This window comes from Hippocampus bargibanti, linkage group LG12, assembly GCF_051943395.1.
Source record: "Hippocampus bargibanti isolate YZ-2025 linkage group LG12, ASM5194339v1, whole genome shotgun sequence".
Taxonomy (NCBI): domain Eukaryota; kingdom Metazoa; phylum Chordata; class Actinopteri; order Syngnathiformes; family Syngnathidae; genus Hippocampus; species Hippocampus bargibanti.
Window position 1 is genome coordinate 6,500,568 of NC_142745.1, and position 15,112 is coordinate 6,515,679.

General features: G+C 39.4%; 1 protein-coding gene across 2 annotated transcripts in view; it reads left to right on the forward strand.

The window, feature by feature from the left end:
- Positions 1–15,112, forward strand: part of LOC148890197 (G protein-coupled receptor 22) — a 37,959-nt gene that overhangs the window by 9,185 nt on the left and 13,662 nt on the right. The window lies entirely within an intron of this gene.

Here is a 15,112-nt window from a genome sequence, read left to right on the forward strand (position 1 = left end):
TTTTTGTCATTGTTACTCAAATTCCAGGACCCACAGAATATTGAATTTTAAGACTACTGTCAGAGATGTTCGATCGGACACTGTGGACCCAGAAAGATTGTCTTTACTGCCGGCAGGAGACACAGCCATTCATGACAGACGCTTGAATTCTGCAGCCCTCTGCCAAGCTATTCATTGAGAGAATATGCAAATTTAAGTGATACATTAGTCAAACATACAACATACAAACGCTTTCTTGATTATAACACCACGTCCCTGGAACGTTCTGAGTGCGAACAGCTGTAAGCAATAAAACATTGTCTCTTCCATGAACAGATACATTTGTAACCTGGCGAATGAGCTCTTCCTGTGAATGAGTTTGAGGTCCAAAATTACTCCTGTGATAAGGAGTATCCCAAGTCCTAAATTCTGTCCAAGGCCAGATCTCCTAGATGAAGATGACAGTTTAACTTGCTGTGTCTGTTGAGCTGATTGACCACAGGTTGTCTGTGCTTCAATTGTGTATTCGAGTCACACATGTTGACTAAGCATATAACAGCATGAAACTTTTAAATATGATAACTTGTTATTCCCAATCAACTACATCAACATTCAATGCAGTGTAAGAAACCTTAGAGTCTCTTCTTTCATCAGAAAAAAAAGTTAATTCCTAAGTTGTTTGGTTCTGGAGTTATATGAGCTTGAAATGAGGGCAGATGTATAAAATACAATGCAATACATACATATTGCTGGAACAAAGCGCTAACATGAAAAAAAGGGAAATTATGCCCCCTTGTGGAAAGGAAAACATTGCCATAGGTCTGGTCAGCGCTTTATCGGCACCCAAGCAAGAATAAACAAAACCCAAACTAAATCGGGGATGGCGCTCAACGTCATATTTTCAATTCCCGAATACATTTGTGAATGGCAGTGAATGAGTTAATGACCTTGTATACATAATGATCCTTAAGATCATTTATATTGTGGTTTGCTAAGTAAAATGGCTGTAGTTTACCGTGGAAGGGCATGGTGGACTAGTGGTCTGCATTACAAACAGAAGATCTGGGCTCATATCTCCATTTTGACATCTTTGTGTGGACTTAGCATGTTCTCTCTTGTGCTTTTGTGGGTTGTCTCTAAGTACTTACTCCCTATTACGTTTTGGTTGATTACATGGATGTTCAATGAAAACTCAAAAGGCTCAATCAACGTTCATTTATTGATATCTGCCCTGCGATTGATTGGCGAGCCAATCCCGAAGACACTCCATCTTGTAGTCAGTCAGCCACAATGAGCTCCAATTACCTGCAACTCTAATCAGGATAATTGGGATCGAAAAAGAATGGATGGAGTTTGCAATGGAGTAAAAGTGCATTGCATCCCTCTGACAGCTAAGAAGTAACACAATTAAAACAAACGGAACATTATTAACTCATTCACTGCCATTTCTGAATATATTTGGGAAATGAAAATACAGTGAGACCTCAACTTACAAACTTAATTGGTTCCCAGACAGAGTGTGTAAGGCGAAAAGTGTGTATCTCAAAAAAAAAAATTCCCATAGGAAACCATTAAAATGGGAATAATCCGTTCCCGGGTTTCCATAAAATATGCTTGTCAACTAAATAAGCCTTAAAACTTTACACAACATACCTTATTCTATGTATAATAAATGTGCTATTGTATTGTAATGAATGAAATACACTGCATTGTATCATAAAGTCACTTTATTTACATTTGAATGGTCATTTATGGCTTGATGGAATGGCGTTGGAGGTCGACGGTCAAAGGGAATTGCTGTTTGGAAAGAGAGGCACATTACATGAGGATTGTAATTAAAGAAATAAACTGTCCTGTAAAATAAAGTTTTATTTACCTTTTTGATGGTCGTTGATGGCTTATGGAAGGAGAGTCACCTTCCATATGGACTGTTGGTAACTTAACCTCTGGTGCTGTTCGATCGTGTGCTTCCGCCGAAGATCACTCCGCCAGCCGTGGTGGGTGTGTATTATGAAAATAGTGCTTATTATAAGGTTTAATTTTCATAAATTTGACGTTTGTAAGACAAAAAGTTTGTAAGTTGAGGTCTCACTGTATGACATCGGGCAACATTCCTGAATTTGGTCGGGTTTTGTTTTTTCTTGTGTGTGTGGGGGGGGGGGGGTGCCGATAAAACACTGGTCAGAGGTCTGGCAATGTTTTTCTCTCCCACAAGGGGGCAGCATTTGCTTTTTATACAACCGCCCCCATTTCAAGCTTAGATAATTTCAGACCCATTTAATTTAGGAATTAACTCTGATGAAAGAAGAGAGTCTAAGGTTTCATATGCTGCATTGAATGTTTATGTAGTCCTGAAACTCAATATGCTGCAGCTCCTGGAATTTGAGTGAAAATGACAAAAACTCTGGCATAGACACATTTTTTCTACGTCTGGCAGTGAATGAGTTAAATACAATTTAATATCTACTTTATTATCATTATAATCAGTTGATTATTAGACAACAAGAAACCACCACGCCGAACGAAAAACAACCTCTTCAATCATGCCGTCTGTGTCTGACTGGTTTGTTTTTCTTTGGGCTCGGTGGTTTCTTGGGGCTAGCCAGAAATGATCGTTTTCCATCTTTTTTTTTATTATTAATTTATCATTTAAAAAAATCATCAAGTGCTACTTTTAGTTCACACTGCACGTTTAACAAAATTGAAATATTTCTCAAAAATTTCAAACTCTCTTTCATGAAGTTGGAGTTTTACGATATGTAACCTGAATGTGTCTGTTATAAATTCTATTGTGAATTTAGGCATGGTATCTATATTAGTAATAATTTGCAATAAATAGTAAGTCATTAATAAATGGGGGGAAAAGACGGTGTGGCTAATGCTAATGTGGTCTGAAACAATAGTAGAATTAAAGGACAACCGACACCATTTTTTTGTTTCCTAACTGACATCAGAAAAAAACATTTTATTGCATCTAAAATACCTGATATTTTTAGTCAAATCCAAAACACCACTAAAATGACTTAAAGTGTCCAAATTCTGCCACAAATCACCTCGAAACTGGGGATTTTCAGAAAGTCCCGCCCCCAGTTCGTGGCGTCACGCTAAGTCGTCTTGCCTTACTCAAAGAAACAAAACAAAGGGCTCACGGAGTTCAGATTCGGAGAAGATGCTTTCTTGTTCCTCATCCAGTTATGAATAGAGGAAAGCATAAATGTTTGCAATCGTTTAAAGGAGTCCTCCCATATCAATTCGAGCCGTCAATGACGGTGATGTAGTACCCCAGAAAATGCAAAAGATGGTGCCCAAGCTCCGTTGGAAATGGGCTGATTTCTCTGCTGAGAATGTGTGTCCGCGAATATCAAATAGTCTTAGTGCAGGGGTGTCAAAGTCATTTTTTGCCGCGGGCCACATTGTAGTTATGGTTTCCTCTCGAGGGCCGTTATGAATTTGGGGAACCCATTAGAATGTTTAAATCCCTTCAAATATTACATATAGAGCACACAGCAAATTACAAATTACTCGTTTTCAAATCTGAAGTCAAGAATAATCACTTTTATTGTGGTTGACATCCAAAAATATGAAATTTTGGCTCAGATTTTAGCAATCATCATGGAATTTAACAAGTTTGATTTGCTTTCGCGGGCCGAAAAAATGATGCGGCGGGCCGGATATGGCCCGCGGGCCTTGACTTTGACACCTGTGTCTTAGTGCAACACATAACAATTCACCATCGCATTATTTATGTGTTTTCCTTCTAATTTCGCCATTAACACGGATCAACACGATGTTTTCAGACCAAACAAGGTACCCCAAATTGCATTATGTGTCACTTTCTCGGTCAGGGGCATTCCAAATGTGACGTCACGTCAGGCATCGTCATCAACTCGAAAACAAGACTTCCTGAATATTCAGAGCGAGTCTTAAAACGTAAAATATAGCTCTATGCGGTGGAATCTTTGCCAAATACGCTCAGTAGAAGTCATTTGAAGTGATTTTACAAATTATGGACACAACTTGTCCAAAGGCGTCGGTCGTCTTTTAATTAAAAAGAAAACCTTTATACTTTGCAACAATGTTTTTTTTTTTTTTTTGTGATTAGTCGTCTTATTGTGTTTCAAGTTGTGAAAAATGGGGCAGGCGACTTTACGAGTTTAAAAGTGACTTTAAAAGTTACCACAATCTTCTTTTTGTTGGCTTTTTAAAAATGTGTCCGCCTTCTTTTTCTCTTTTGGGTTCATTTACAACCAACTTCATCCGTGAAGACCGCTCATTACTAATTTACCGTTCTAGTAAATCAGAGGGATTCAAATATCCAGTGATTTCAAATGTCAACGAAAGCCCATCTCTCCTGCTCTGTTTACTCCCGCGGAGTGTGTATCTTTTTAAAATCCAAAATGATTAGAAAGTATTTCCCATTAGCTCTCCGCTGATGTGTTTGCATTGCATGTGGGTCATTGAGAGTTTGTCTTGTGTGCGTGTATTTATAGAGCTGCTTTGATGCTGCTTATGAGGGAAATATTCCACCACCAGTCAGTCACTTTGCATGCAGCCTGACAGTGCATTGCCGTTGAAGGACGACTGTCGTCTTTTACTTTCCCAGCACTGAGCAAAGTGATATGATTTGTCCACTTGTGCGCTTTTTTTTAACCTTTCACGCATGACATTGCTGAGTGGATGGCCAGACTATTTCTGAGCCGATTAAAGGGGCGTCCCGAGTGTGCAAGATTTATGTAAGAGCTGCTCTGCTCTCATACAAAGTCCCCATAAAGCCTCCTGACTGCATTGGATTCAATTTAGGTTTGACTTTAATCATGGCGCAGTTGTCTAATTGGTTTGACTTTTAATTATTTAGGGCAATTTTGGGTAAAGGAATAATGTTTAATTGCATGTCGAAAATACAAATACAGTGATACCTCGGTTTTCGACCATAATCCGTTTCAGAAACCTGTTCGAAAACCGATTTGTTCCAAAACCGAAACAGCACTTTCCATTAAAATCAATGTAAAAAATCTTAATCCGTTCAAAGTCTACGTCTGTGTAAACTCTCAGTCGTACAGGAGTGGTCCATCGATGAAAAGGTTTCCTCAGCCGTCATCTGTACTTTATTGAAGGTGTTGGACATTTCGCCTCCTATCCAAGAGGCTTCGTCAGCGAACTAAAGTCTTACTGGTCGTATCGGCCCTATTTATATATCCCTAATGTCCAGACATGGCGGCGCCGGACACAGCTATGATAGGTCCCTATTCTCAGGTTGTGGGGAGCAGAGGACCACTCCCTGTGGCCCCACTGATTGTTCCTACATTCCTGACTAACGACTGACCTGTTTGCCCCCCTCCCTCCCTCATCGCATAAACCGGATATACAACTTAATAATAGAGCAGGTCATGTGTAAAATTCTAGAAAAACAAACATTTATTTTCACCAATTTTTAACATCAACATTAACATCTGTACAGAAAAATCTCTCTATCTTTCTGCCATGGGGCATGTTGCCAGCTATCCCAGCTGTCTTTGGGCTAACACAGGGCACACTAACTTTTCAAACCATCCTCTGCTTGCTTTAAAATCATGCTATTCAGGAGATCTTAACCAAAGATGTCAGCATGTTCGCAAAAATAAAACAACAATATTAATGCGTCGGTCACAATGAGACAATAAGGAAGACGTGACATATCCGGAAGTGACATATAGGGAAGCAGAGGGTAGTCGAGTGATGCATTCAGATGCACTCAGTTTGGTTAAAAACCAAATTTCGGTTGTATACCAGGGCATAAAAAAATATGACATTATTGGTTGAAAACCGAATGGGATGAGAACCGAGACGTTCGAAAACCAAGGTTTGACTGTATTTAAAAACAACTATCGGTGCAGTAAAATTAAGGACTCTCCAAAAGCAATGCAATAAATGTGTATAAAATCAGCCAGATTTTCTGGAGGAACATAAACTCCATCTTGAGCCTCTGTTCAGTCAGTGGGGGTAGCCGAAGGTAATATGTTTTGTTTGTTGGTAGCTGCCACAAAACCAGGTAAACACAATATATTGCTTAAATCAATCCTCCTCACAGAATGCTATGAATAAATAAACATAGTTAACTAAGCCTTGTATGTTTGGAAGAGATTGTTGAATGGTGTCTCATTTTAGAGCACTTAGTAACTGGCCACCAGAAACAGAGCACTCAAAAAACCATCTATTTTGTTTTCACTCTTTAATATAATCATTCCCCTCATGCTAAAATATTCTGTGACAACCGATTTAAATGACCAATAGAAGGTTAAGCTTGGTTTGTGAACAATAGCCGCCACGTTTGACCGTAACTTTTAAGTCACATTGGAGACGAATGGCGTAACTTCGAGTAGCTGAACCGAGCACCTTTCAAATCTGACTTGCGCGTAAGAATACCCCAAGGGAATAGTGCCTCGAAGCAGCGTGAAACGATTCATCAATCAGTTTTTATCGAAATTGATGAATTACCAAGAAAAGTGGACCGCACACTTGACACAAAGATCGTTAATAAACGTTTTTAAGAATTAAAAAGAAACGTTAACAAATATATTTGGCAGGTAAAGATTTAAAGAATTTCTGGTGGAAGAATACAGTATATCGTAGCTCCTCTGCGGCACCTTGTGGACGAGGAAGGAAATACACGTCACGTATTTTATTTCATTATTTATTTTTATGGCGTATTTTCATATCCGGGACATTGTGGGATGTCATGAAACAACATTTTGTTTCATTTGCATTGTGCCAGTTTTCACGGTAAGATCAGAGCATTGTCATCAAATAGTGAGTATAGTTTTTGCTTTTTTGAATGTTGCTGTGCCGATGACCATTTTGTGTTTGTGAGCCTTTTAACTGAGCGAGTTGCTTATTCTGTAGCCACTAAGGGATATAAGTCTTCTTGTGCCGGTCCCAAGCCCGGATAAATACAGAGGGTTGTGTCAGGAAGGGCAGAAAAAGCTTGGCCAAAACAAACATGCGGATCAAACCTCTAAAGATGGAGGACACTGATTTGCTGTGGCGACCCCCTTGACGGGAAAAGCCGAAAGGAAAAGATTTATTATTATGGCGTATTTTCATATCGGGGACATTGTGGGATGTCATGAAACAACATTTTGTTTTATTTGCATTGTGCCCGTTTATTAGTATGACCATTTTTTTTGTGTGTGCAAAGAGCTCTTAATTAAATGGATTTAATGTCGTGTCAAGAAGACGAAGTTGTTGCGGACGCCATTTTTCACCACTCAAAATACATTCTTGCTGCACAATTCGCAGTCACGTTATATATCGTAGGTCTGCAGTGTTGTAAATACTGAAACCGGTGATTGATTGAGGAAGGAAGAAAATATTGACTCCCAAAGTGGGTCAGCGTTTCAACATTAGGCTGGAACATACATTCTGAAACCGCCCAGACACGAGACACAGTATATCACAGCGTATCACCTGCGGCCCAAACAATGGCAATAAAAAATGCATGGATGAATGGATGGTGTGGATGTTCAGACGACACACAGTAGCATAAAGCATTTATATTGCTGTCATTGCTAAAATGTTCACTTTGATATCGTTTCAAAATGCCATTTACAATCAAACGATTCATTTTTTTCCCATTTAACAGGATTTTTCGTTTTCGCAACTGACCAAACACAATCAATCTTCTTGTTGCGAAACAAACAAACTCCAAAAAGTCCACCAATCCCCCTGTGTTTGCCGTGTCCAATTAACGGCACTTGTATCACCTATTTTGTAAACAGCAGGGCTCTTTAAAGAGTGCCTATGTGTGCAAATGAGAAGGTGAACGAGATCGTAGCGCGGTGGGATGAAAACAGGTGGATTGTTGTGAAAAAAAAAAAAAAAACACCTGAAGAGACAATCTATAGAAGAGGCAGAGCGATAAATCAGACGAGCACCGCTTGGTAAGCTGACTGAAACTGACTATCAGGAGCATGAAAAGTGTGCTCCTAACAGATGACAGGGCGCCCGTGTGAACATTATATGGACTGAGCATGACCCATTTGCTGCACGTCTTCTTGACAAATTGCATTCCAGAATACAAAGGTGTGTTATTTTTACTTTTGACATGAATGGGAACTATGTTTCATCAAGGTATCACGTTTACTGACACACCGAAAAAAAGAGTCAGCACCGAAATGTTGTCATCCTAGATTTTACCATGATTGTTGTTCCTTTTTTTTTCTTGACGGCTGAAAGTAATGGGCTTATCTTCCCAAATCACAAATGATTTTGCACTCAAAATGTGCATCTAAAAACGTCAGATACTATGATGTGTGACTCTTGATTACACAATGATGTGTGTAGGTTATCGTCATTCCTGTTCCTTGCTTCAAAAGAGCTTTTTTTTTTTTTTTTTTTTTAGTCAGGATAGGCTTATATTTTCAAAGACCGAGGGGGAAAATGGCTGAGGGGCTCTGGGTTCCACTCTTTTAAGAATCAAAATCATCTTTATTGGCCAAGTATGTGGAACACAAGTAATTTGTCTCCGGTAGATCATCATCAGAAAAACATGACAAATAACAGTGTCTGAAATAACATCAGCCTGGACGCCCGGGGTGTGTAACTTTTACGTCGGAGGTACAACTTACAAAACGTCTCCGCCCGGGTGGCCGACAACTTCTTCAAGAAAAAAAATAAATAAAATGAAAGATTTGTTTTCAAATCAAATGTTTGCTTTATTCAATAAAGCAAAGGTTCGAACGAAGATTTCAAAATCAGAATAAATTATTCCGATTTTGGAATCTTCATTCGGTTTGGAAATTTCAGAATTTCGGTTCGTTTGGCAATTTGCATACTCGGCACGGCAGGCCAATCAGAAGCCTGCTTCCGAGCGTTATAAGGTCGTGCATTTGCATATCATTTTCCAAAGTCGACGCACAGAACCTCAGCCTCAGAAAAAAGATTCAAAAGAAACTAACAGAATTTATGACGCTGCAAAATGTAAACGTACATTATCCCGTGACTGTAAAATGTCCTTGAGAGTTTTGAAAGGCGCTTAGTAATTAATGTCTCATTATTATTCTTAAAAGCATCATAGAAAGGGGAGTTCACGTGGCTTGTAGCAGACGACGCAACGCAAACATTCCGTTGTGCAACATGCCGAAAAGTGTATGGACAAACGATAACTGGAGCAAAATCATCAGCAAGGGATATTTACCATAAATTAAGCAAAGGACCATTTGTGGTAGGTACTTCCTTAATTAAAAAAATCCTTTGTCCAATGATTTTTTGCGATTAGTTGTCTTATTGTGTTTCAAGTTGTGAAAAATGGGGCAGGCAACTTTATGGCCAGGCAGGCAACTTTTCAGAGTTGTCTGCCCTGGTGTCCACTAACTTTTTGTCATGAGTTTCAGACACTGCAAATAAGCATGGATGATATGAATAAAGGCAAATCTAAAGTGGTACCTCTCAGGAGGAAATATGAGACAATGTGCAACGTATCAAGCAGACAGTGGTTCAAGTGAGTACAAAGCTGGAGCGACAATGATTATAACGGAATGCTGTTCCGCACTATACAGTTATATTTGGGCCACTCTTGAGAGACTTAATGGCAAGGGGGAAGAAGTTTGTTTAAATGTCTGCTGGTTTTGGCGCGCATGGATCGGTAGTGCCAAAAATGTGGTGGCCAGGGTGCGGAGGGTCCAGTAGGATTTTCCGCGCTCATTATCGATCATCTTATCGTTTCATGTATGGAACGAACCGGTGTTATGTCGTGTTAAATCTGTCGTGGGGGTGGGGGGGGGGCAATGGTAGGAAAGAAAATCCTGCAGCCTGTACTCACCCCTCGACTCGGCAATGTCCTGTCTGAAGCAGATAAATGTCAGTAATTGAGTGCTAATTGTCTCACCGAGCGAAACAAATGAATCGTTTTAACCTGCCTCATCAATTCCACTCACTCCTTTGTTGTCACATCTTGTCGTGAGGTCTTTTGACCTCTTGTTCTTCTTCTCCCCGCCCCCCCCTTGTTCGTATTCTCGGCAGCGTTACGTAACACCGTGCCCAAATATAACATCTAAAAAAAAATCAATTTTAGATGCAGAAATAGGGAGCGCTTCTGGCATCGGATGTTGGTGGGCAGTGCATTCTTGCTATGGATCAAAACTTAAATCTGCATCAAGAACTCGATGGTAAAGCAACTGTGAAAAAGAAAGCGGATGCAACTGCATTTATGCACAAAGTACCCTTCAGTCATGCACTGATAAAAAGTTTATATTAAATTGCAAAGTGGATTTTGATAATAAACCAAGCCACCTTGAGTTTGAAGATTACAGGGTAAATATAAACTTGTTATGACATTACAGTGAGACCTCAATTTACGAACTTAATTGGTTCCCAGACAGAGTGTGTAAGGCGAAAAGTGTGTATCTAAAAAAAAAATCCCATAGGAAACCATTAAAATACATTTGCATTATTTACATTTGTGATGGTCATTGATGGCTTGATGGAATGGCGTTGGAGGTCGAAGGTCAAAGGGAATTGTTGTTTGGAAAGAGAGGCGCATTACATGAGGACTGTAATTAAAGAAATAAACTGTGCTGTAAAATAAAGTTGTATTGACCTTTTTGATGGTCGTTGATGGCTTATGGAAGGAGAGTCACCTTCCACAAGGACTGTTGGTAACTCAACTTTTGGTGCTGTTCGGTCGTGTGCTTCCGCCGAAGATCACTCCGCCAGCCGTGGTGGGTGTGTATTATGAAAATAGTGCTTATTATAAGGTTTAATTTTCATAAATTTGACATTTGTAAGACGAAAAGTTTGTAAGTTAAGGTGTTTGTAAGTTGAGGTCTCACTGTGTATTCTAGTTTTTTGTTCGGCTGATCTAAAAATAGCATGGTCCATATCCCCATTTTCTCTGTGCACACTGTAACCTGATATGATGATAAGATGTTCACCATAGTAACCGCTGTCCCTCAAACGTGTAAAATGCAAAGGTGGCCCTTGGACACAAATGTTTTTCCGGAGCAAACTATCATTCAAACGTTTGGAGACACTTCTTATGTGCTACTATCGATTACCTTTCTCCATTATATGAGAAGTTTAGAAATCACATTTTTAAGACAATTTTTTGAGGTGATATAAAAATGATACAAATAAAAGCCATTTCACCAAAATAAATAGTAATAGTAAAATAAATGGATAGATAGATAGATAGATAGATAGATAGATAGATAGATAGATAGATAGATAGATAGATAGATAGATAGATAGATAGATAGATAGATAGATAGATAGATAGATAGATAGATAGATAGATAGATAGATAGATAGATAGATGAGCGAAATGGAGTCAGTGGCTGCTGACAGTAGTTGCGAGACCTGTTATGACTCAATATTACTTCACATATAAGTCATCTTTTAAAGAAAATCAAGGCTTTTGGGTGCGCCTTGCAAAATAAGATAAATGAGAATTTTAGACATACCATTTTAAATGTTATTTTTTTTCTATGATCTTAAAAATGAGACCAATATTAGCCACTTTACACAAAAAATACATACAAAATAAATAATTCAACCATTGCTGTGAATTATAAACTGTACATGTCAAGTCCTTTTTTCTAGAACATAAATTATGAGGTCACATACTCGTATCCGGTTGTAATATGAATGACATTCAAATGCAAATGAAATAGGAGCCAGCATTGTAAGAAAAGAAAAACTTTATTCGTCTCACATTGGAGAAAGTGTCATAGACGTATCGTTATAGGGAGCGTCTATGACTTTTTGTTGTTGTTGTTGATGCTTTCTAGTATGAAACAAAAGGTTTATTTTAAGCCTTCTTTTGCAAAATAACTATACAGGTAAAAAGCCAACTGGACCATCTGAAATGTATCAAGGGTTATTTCAAGGGTCAGTAATTGATGCACGGTGTGTGCTGGCTTTCATGAACAAAAAATTGAAAGTTATTCTGAACTCAGGAAACTTCAATATTTCAATTGTTTGACTTTAAAATATCTCTGAAAAATATTTTTTTAATCTTTTTTTTTTTATTGGATTAGGATTAGCCTTTATTAGTCTCACAGTGGAAAAATTTACATTTCACAGCAGCAAAGTGATGAAAGGAAGAGGAAAGGAAGAAATAGAAAAACAAAATACATAACAATAATAATACATTTAATTTCAAGCGCCTTTCAGAACACATCAAGGACACTTTATAATAAAAAGAAAGCACACAACAATAAAACCATAAGTAAAATGCTAACTAATAAAATAGCTGATTAAACTAGACCATGAAGGCAATTTTAAACAGATGGATTTTGAGGTGGGATTTGAAAATAGTGAGGGAGTCAATATTACGGATGTTGGGTGGAAGTGAATTCCAGAGTTTGGGAGCAGAGCGGCTGAAAGCTCTGCATCCCATCGTGGTGAGACGGGCAGAGGGCACGTAGAGGTGAAGGGAGGATGAGGATCTGAGGGACTGAGAGGGAATGGAGATTTGAATACAGGACCTGATGTTAAGGCAGCCAGTCTCGCGGTGACATCTCGAAGTCAAAACACCCCCCCCCCCCCCTCAAAAAAAAAAAAAACTTTAGAATGGTTTTATCTTAGTCTCATTTATTTTTAATATCCCAAAACCGGGCATTTGAATGAGAGTGTGTTGACTTTTTATATCCACCCCAAGCAGATAATAGAAACAGCATCCAAAATAGAAACATTCACACGTGGCCACCTGCGACTTTTATACCGCCAGCCGTCCTGTGCACACAAAGCTTATTGACGAAGCCTCGGAAAAGAGCAGCGTCGAATCTCGTTATCACTGCAATAGCACGACAGCAGCACCAAAAGTGACGGATGACCTGGCGTGAAAAAAATTCACAGCTCAACAGAGTCACATTGGACATTTCCGCCACTTCCGTGTCAAAAATGTTGCTGTAATGGAGCAGTAAATGGCCCCTTTGCAATCTTTCCCTTAAAGGACAACCGACGTCTCCGGACAAGTTGTGTCCATAATTTGTAAAATGGCTACATCTACTGAGCGTATTTTAAAAATATTCCACCGCATATAGCTATATTTAACATTTTAAGACTTGCGCTGAATATTCAGGAAGTCTTGTTTTTGAGTTAGTGACGAGTCCATACGTGACGTCACTAAAGGAACACCCCCTGACCGAAAAAAAAGACACATTGTAGCAGTCCTTCCATCACGTCAATATATTTTGCTGTATTGTTTGGTCTGAAAACCTTGTGTTGCACCCAAAAGCCGCCAGAAGAGGGTGTCCAAGCTCCATGGAAGGAATTTATCAGCCTGTGGAAACGGGCTGATTCATTCCTCACGGGAGCTGGTCGCCATTTTTGGGTTTGACATTCCCCCCACCCGTTTGCCTCAAAATGACACGGAATAAATTATTTCATCGATTGCAAACATGTCTGCTTTCCTCTTCAGAACTATTTGAATCATATTCATAACCGGATGTGTAACAAGAAAGCATATTCTCCGAATCTGAAGCCATTGTTTGAATTCACTAGCAATGCAAGACGTTTTGGCGTGACGTCACAAACTGGGGGCGGGACTTTCTAAAAATGCCCAATTTGCAGCTCAATTTTTTGCAGATTTTGGACACTTTAAGTCATTTTTATTGGTGTTTTGCATTTGACTAAAAATATCATATTGCATGTATTTTAGATGCTATAAAACGTTTTTCTGATGTCATTTAGGAAACAAAAAAGTGACATCGGTTGTCCTTTAAGTGAGCAGAAGGAATGTAGGCGTCGTCCCCAGCATGAGAGATGTATAACGCACGCTTCCTCTTGATCACGGTCTTATTGTCTAAGTAAGTGTCATCATCATGGCCGTCGTTAAGGCGGGGGGAAACCCGGGCTGACGCTTATTTCAGCATCTTTACCCCTTTTCTCTTGATTTCCTCCAGTTTTAAAGGCGCGTGATTGCACGGCGGCTTTGATTAGAGCTTATTGATGGGCGGCACACGTGTAATGTCAAAATTACAGGCTCGGGGGCGTCATCGCCCGCATAGAGCGCTGCGAAGCGCCGCTGCTAATGAATGGCGCAACTAAATTAAATCCATCGAACTGGCTGTCAAGTGGTAATGATGCCTCACACCCTGAGGACTGGCTGCCTTGAGACCGCCATCTTTTCTTTACACACAGCTCACTTTATGGATTACTGGCTGTGATAATTAACCGGACTTCTATTGCTTCGTTGTCGATGTTATTGGTAGATGATGCCAGAGTTTTAGAATGTAATGTGGCAGAACCACCCTCCCCCTTCCTGTTGTTTCTTTGGTCTAAATGCAGTGAGTTAAGGACCACGATCTTAATTGACGCATGTGCTCATTTTCCACTGGGATATCCAAGGCAATTGTAATCCTCCATGCTACCAGTGGAGCCATTAGGCTGATTTTAGTTGGGCTCAAGCCTCCTTATAATACAGTCAAACCTCAGTTTAGATTAGATTAGATGAGCCTTTATTTGTCTCACAATGGAGAAATTTACATTTCGCAGCAGCAAAAAATAAATAAATAAAAATACGGGAGCTGGGGTAAAGGCAGACACTCTCGTGGAGGCATCTTGAAGTCAAAAACAAAACAATAAACAAATAATGTGACACAATACAAAAGAAGTCCAACATGGCGCCCGAGTCGGCAGCCGAATCGAGTGGTGCATTTAGGTACGCTCAGTTTAGTTGAGAACCGATTTTCGGTTGTAAATGGAGGCATTAAAGGACAACCGACGTCTCCGGACAAGTTGTGTCCATAATTTGTAAAATGGCTTCAAATAACTTCGACTGAGCGTATTTTAATAAGATTCCACCATATATAGCTATATTTTACGTTTTTAAGACTCGCTCTGAATATTCAGGAAGTCTTGTTTTTGAGTTTGTGACGAGTCCGTACGTGATGTCACGAAAGGACCGCCCCCCTGACCGAAAAAAGACACATTGTAGCAGTCCTTCCATCACGTCAATGTATTTTGATGTACATGTTTGGACTGAGAAACGTGTTGCACCCAAAATCCGCCAGAAGAGGGCATCCAAGCTTCATATAAGGAATTTATCAGCCTGTGGAAGCGGAGGTGGCCACTGGAGGTCGCCATTTTGTGCCTCTTTTTTTTGGGTGAGAGATTTTCCCCCAATGTTGCCTCAAAATGGCACATATAATTCTAT